The following is a 6358-nucleotide window of genomic DNA, read 5'->3' on the forward strand; positions in this document are numbered from 1 at the left end:
GTGAGTGAGTGAGAGGTTTAGTGGGTGGATAGGTGAGTGAGGGGTCTAGTGGGTGGGTAGGTGAGGGCTTTAGTGGGTGGGTGGGTGAGTGAGGGGTTTAGTGGGTAGGTGGGCAGGTGGATGGCAGAGGCAGACTCTGCTCCTGGGTGTGCCCCACAGGCCACAGTGGTCAGGGAAGGCTTCCTTCAAACCATGGGCACAGCAATTAGGGCACTGATCAGCTACTGCTGATGCCCAGGCTCCCTATCCATCACAGCCCTGGGTGAGGGAGGGGGAACACCTGGGCAGGTGCCCAGCTGCCCAGCTGATTAAAACCTCAAGTCTCTGGGTTACCCTCTTGCCCAGTCGGAAGGATGTCCCAGTGGAAATGAAACCTCACCCCCAGATCCAAACACGGGGTTCTCTGTTCACACCCCCATGACCTCGAAACTCCCATGACCCTAGGCATCTCCCTGTGGCCCCTAAGCCAGCAAAGTTCTAGCAAACTTTGCCCAGCACCCAACCTGAGTGGGGTGGGCCTCTCTCTGTGGGGAAGACGGGTGGTGACAGCTCTATGCTAGCCCCAGGGGATGCCTGGCAGGGAAAGGCACCCTGTTTGGCTGTGACAAATGCACTGAGCGCTTCTGGCACCCAGTGGTGGAGGCCACGGCTGCTAAGCACCCTACAGTGCCCAGGTGTCCCCAGCACACCCACAGGACCCCCAATTGGCAGTGCAGAGAAGTTGGAAAACTAGCTCCGAGAGCCACCCCCACCCCCCACTAGGCAGTGGCTGGAAGTGGGGGGGGTGCAGCTTTGTCCATCATGTGGACCTGGACAGGGCTCTGGGCGCGGTGCCCCTCTGGCCACCTGTCCTGTACAGCTGGGCTTGGGCCCTGCTCCCTGGGGACTGGAGACATGCCTAGAGGCACAGGGGGTTAAGTGCTGGACAAACAAAATGCTGGCAGCCAGACCCCCTCCACGGGGGAAAGGAAGGCAGCTTTCTGTAACGACCAGCCTTGACTGGGCACCACAGGGTGACCTGGGTCGGAACGGACCCCATGTCAGGGCAGGGATGGGAGGGACTCAGGCGGGCTCGGTGGAACTTGGGATTCGAGATCACTCACTATGGCATCCCACAGTCCAACAGGGGTGGGTGTGGGCAAGCACCACCAAACACCCGGTCAGAGGCCCCAGGGACTTGGCATCTCCCGGCCTGGCTCTGTGGCTCTCCCCACCCCAGTAGTGGTGTCTGCTTTGCTCCTGGCCCCTGGGGACCTGCTGACCTGGTTCCACCCAACTGAATGGGAAGAAAGGACTGGCTGAGCTCTGAGACCTGGGAGCCCAGCTGTCTCCTCCCTCCAAAGCCTACGTCATGGGAGGAGAAGCCAGTCACCTGGGAGCCCCCGCCTAGCTGGAACCTCTCAGAGCAAAGGGCCTTCTGCCGTCCAGCCCACCCAGAGACAATGAGGAAACCACACACTACCACCGTGCTGAGCCCCTGAGCTTTGGGGCAGCTCACTGTGCCCCTGGGGCAGCCACGGGGCTTCCAACCGCCTTGTAGGCATGGGGAAGGCGGACACTGGAGAATGGATGCATTTGCAATTATGGTGCTGGAGAAGAATACTGAAAGTATCAGGGGCTGCCAGATGCACAAACACATCTGCTTGGGAGTACAGCCAGAGTGCTCCTTAGAGGCAAGGAGGGCGAGACTCTGTCTCACACACTTTGGACGTGTTATCCAAGAGACACCAGTCCCTGGAGACGGACATCATGTTCCGTAAAGTAGAAGGGCAGTGAAAAAGAGGAAGACGCTCTACATGATGGCCTAACCATCCAGCAGCTGCACTAAGGAGCTCGAATGTAAACAGAATGGTGAGGATGGTGCAGGACCGGGCAGTGTTTTGCCAAGGATTGCTACGCGTCAGATCCAATTCAAGGGCACTTACCATCAATGACAACAACACGGAGACAAGGAGACCTAGTGGTGCTGCGGATCCGCAAACAAAGAGTCAGAATCGACTCACCGACAGTGGGTGTTTCTTTATACAGCAGCAATATAGTCCTGACACGCCGTGGATAAGCATGTCGCCACCACAAAGGTACTGGCGTACACAGCACTTGCAGAACTAAGTAAGTGGTCTCCTCTCAGTCACATTAGGCTGCCTTAAGGCTGGGTCACGGCTGCTCTGGCAACAGGCATGTCCTCCCAGATAGGGCACGTTCCCACAAGGAGGGGCATTCTTCATGATTTCCACCACTGCCATGTTTCTTCTTTTCCACGCCCACCGAGGCCCGCGAACAAGAATTCCTTGGAGCCGACTGTGGGCTCTGGCAGCACAAGCACCTTCACACTGGCATGCTGCAGCGCAGAGACCCCACTTCGGGACAGCAACTGGTCCTGACTGTCTTCACGCCAGTTAGTCCCTTGCTGGAACCACTGTGCATTTTCGGTGCCTTTTGACCTCCGCTGGAGCCCTGGAGGTGCTGTTGGGTGAGCGTCGGGCTGCTAACCACAAGGTCGGCAGTTCAAACCCACCAGCCTCTCCTTAGAAGAAACATGAGGTTGTCTGCTCCCATTAACGAACCCTGGTAGTGTCGTGGGTTACAAGTTGGGCTTCTAACTGCAGAGTCAGCAGTTCGAATCAGCCAGCTAATCCTTGGGAGAAAGATGAGGCTGTCTGCTCCCCTAAAGAGTCAGCACCTTAGAACCTCACAAAGGCAATTCTATAATGTCCTCCAGGGTCATATGAGTCAGAACTGACTCCATGGCAGCGAGTTTGAGTTTGAGGTTTCCATCCTTCAAGGCTCACTCTCCAGCACCGTGCTGGGCAACATTCTGTTATGTCACCAGGTGTCCTGCTGTATCGCTGGTGACTTCTTAGAGGTCAACCACCAGGTTTTGCTTAGTCTGGAGGCTCAGCTGACAACTGTCCATCCCGGGCAACCCAGCTGGGATTCAAAATACCAGTGACACCGCTCCCAGCATCACAGAAAGGTGCCAACCACCACAGCAGGGCAGAGTGACAGCCAAATTTACGGCCATCGAATTGTTCCTGACTCATGCCCGACAGACAGGTGGTGACCAGACTCTCTAGACACTGGTAACTTCCTGTCGCTACAAGCAGAGTTCTCAGAGGGTACCACACGGGCAGGCAAATAAAACACACTCGGAAGGACTCACTCGGCTCAACTGCTCTGTGCTCTGAGCAGCCAGAAATGGAAGCCAAGCGTCACCACCAGCACTTCCAGGTCACATCTCTCCACATCCCAGGCCAGGGTCTGTAAGGGTTTATCCATCTGATGGCAACAGAAGAGACTACAGTCCTACACTATGAATGAACACATTGACTTAGTTCACATTGAGAAATAGGAAACGCTGAGTGTTTTGTGCTTTGGCTAGATTCTCTAGAGAAGCAAAACCAACAAGGCTAATCATGTGCGTGTATGCATCGTTTCAATGAAATGGTCCCCACGGTTGCAAATCCACATCCGTGGGTGAGATGTTCGTCTGGAAGCCTTCTCCTGACTCATGGAGCTGTGGAGGCTGAGGAGAGGGAGGAAGGCCGCAAGCTGGTGGCTGCCGAGCAAGATGTAAGTTCAAGGTGAGCAGCTCAGTAACTGGAGAGGCCAATGCCTTCAAGGGTGGCAGGTCCAGACGGCCAGCTGCTGATGGGTCCTGGGTTGGCAGGCAATATGGCAGGCTGCTGGCTCAAGTCCAAAGAACCAGCGGTCAATGAGCCAGGGGCAGGACCCAGCCCCAGCAAAAGGCAAGCGAGGTTTTCCACAGGGTCCTTATAGAGGAAGCAGGCCACGTCCCTAGAAAATTTCCTTCAATGGGATCGAGGCTGTGACCTGAGTAAGGGGGGTGAATTCCACCCGAATTGTCCAACTAGATTGGCTGCTCCCTGCAGATCCCATTATGGAATTGTGCTAGGTCACAACAGCGGGAAGACGTGGACTGCCAAACCACAGACCTAGCCAAGTTGAGACAAAGCTATCACGGTGGCTACTGGGGCTTTGACAGAGAAAGAGAGGTGACAGTCTGCTCCCATGGAGATGGAGGGCTAGGACAACTGCCAATGGGGCAGCTCTACTCTCTCCGAGAGGGCTGCTATGAGTCAGCACTGATTCACCAGCATTGGCTGTGGGTGCATTTGGGCCTTGTCATTTATAGACAAACTCTTTGTCCAAATTTAGAGGGCATTATTTGTCTCTCTCAAATCTGTGGGGACACTCACTGTCTCTCTGATCGTAAGCCGCTGCAGTGGAGCTAACCCGTCCTCCACAGGGTGTCCCATGGGGTTTTTGCAGCAGGTCACCAGGACTTTCTTCTAAGGTGTTCTGGGTGGACTCCAACACCCAATCTTCTGGTTACGGGCAGGGCTCACCCTCTGTAGCACCCAGATGTTTAAGCTCTGTTGCGCTCACACGCAAATCATTTGCAGCAGCCAGGATTCCGGATTCCTGTCCTTTTAGGTTCCCACGACATCATGCTGTAAACTTTGTATCTACCTGGACGGCTACTGGGACACTCCCCGCCTCACTCTGGAATAACCTGCTTCCCAAGGTCTGTGCTGACATAAATACAAAGGTATACTACCCCCCACTCCCCCCAATGGAATTGTGCTGGGCAGAGCTGAGCTTTCATAGTATGCATTTTTCCTGTTAGGAACTCAACTCGCTGAGTTACTACCCCCAGTGGCGTTGCCTGGGAAGGTTCTCTCTGGTCACAATGAATTTTTTCATAAAAGCAGTTTCCCTCAAACCTCATTTTTTGTGAAAGCCGATTTAAGAGAACAGCGTGCGGCTGTGAATTCTTGTTTCCTGTTCAGGAAAAATGCCGCAGAAACTGTTGTGATATTGAGCACAGCTTACAAGGACAGCACTATGGAAAAACCTCAAGCGTCCGAGTGGTTTCCTCATTTCAAAAAATGTGAAATGTTGATTGATGACAAACCTCATTCTGGACATCTATCAACCTCCTGAACGGATGAAATTGTTGGTTCACAGTACATTTGGAGTTTGTTCCACCAGGTCAGACGGTTAACCAAGCTTTCTACTTAGAGGTTCTGAAAAGACTTTGTAACAGTGTGCGACAAAAAAGGCCAGGTTTGTGAGAGAGAGGGGACTGGTTTTGCCACCACGACAATGCAACTGCTCACACAGCCATCTCACTGCACCAGTTTGTGACCCAAAACACATGGCTTCTCTAGCCCCATGCACCTTACTCACCTGACCTTGCTCTGTGCGACTCTTTTGTTTCCACGAATGCAGAGGGACATGAAAGGATAGCAATTTCATGAAGTAGAAGAGGCAAAGAAAAAAACAAGGGAGGTGCTGTCAGCCATCCAAACAGATGACTCTGAAAAAAGTTTCCAAGAATGGAAAACCCCGAGCACAGCTCTCTGGCAGGCATGGGGTGTCCCGGGGTCTGCAGGACCCGGGGCAGCAGTCTTGCTTTGTTAAGTTTGCTGAGGCAGGAGGGTGGGCTCGGCCACCGGACAGGAGAGGCAGCTTATGTTTCACGTCTACATGACCTGACTACCTGGGGAGTGCCCCTGCACCCCGACCCCACCTGCCTCATGCCAACTCTGTGCTAAGACTGGAAACCGGGGTGGTGGTCTCATGGGCAGAGCTGAGCAAGGTGTGAGCCCAAGTGAGTGCCCCTGGCCCCCTCGGTGCCCCTGACTGCTGTCTGTGGGCATGAGAAAGTTACTAGAGATGGACCCAGGGGGGTGAGGGAGATAATGGGTGGGAGGATGCCCTCAGGGCATGTCCTGGGCACCTGGAAGGCCTGCACAGACTGGGCTGGAGCCAGGAGAGGGATGCTCAGATGTCACGTCAATAGCGTCACCACTGCCCTCAATCTGCCCTCCATGCAACTGTTGCTGTGCCCTCGCAGAGCGAGCTCGGAGGGCACTCTAGCCAGGTGCTGGAGGGTGGGGGTGGGGACACGAGTGGAATGACTCAGTGTGGCTCTTCTAGCGGTCTGGGACCATGCAGATGGGGGTGTGAGCCTAACACAAGGGATTGGTGGGTGCTGCCATTCCACTGGGGTGTTCATTAGCTCAGAAGTGGGGCGAAGGGCATCCAGAGTCCAAGGAAGAAGAGGAGCCCCTGATGGAGCCGGTGTGAGATCCCTGCCGGATGTGGCAGGGCAGGGGCAGCATTGGGTGGCGGGCCACCTGGGGCCGCAGCACTGAGAACATGAGACTGAGGGGTGGGCACGAGGTCCCGCAGAACCAGGCAGAGGCCAAGGGACTACGTGGCGGAGGAGCAGTGAGGCACGCCTGCCAGCTAAGAAGCTCTGTGAGCCAAAGAACTGTACCCTTCACATCCTACAATCCGTCAGCTTCCCTAACAAACCCCGCAATTGTGG

The sequence above is a fragment of the Echinops telfairi genome, unplaced genomic scaffold, assembly GCF_000313985.2.
Source record: "Echinops telfairi isolate 266 unplaced genomic scaffold, ASM31398v2 ScPeMD7_7469;HRSCAF=8507_1, whole genome shotgun sequence".
Classification (NCBI taxonomy): domain Eukaryota; kingdom Metazoa; phylum Chordata; class Mammalia; order Afrosoricida; family Tenrecidae; genus Echinops; species Echinops telfairi.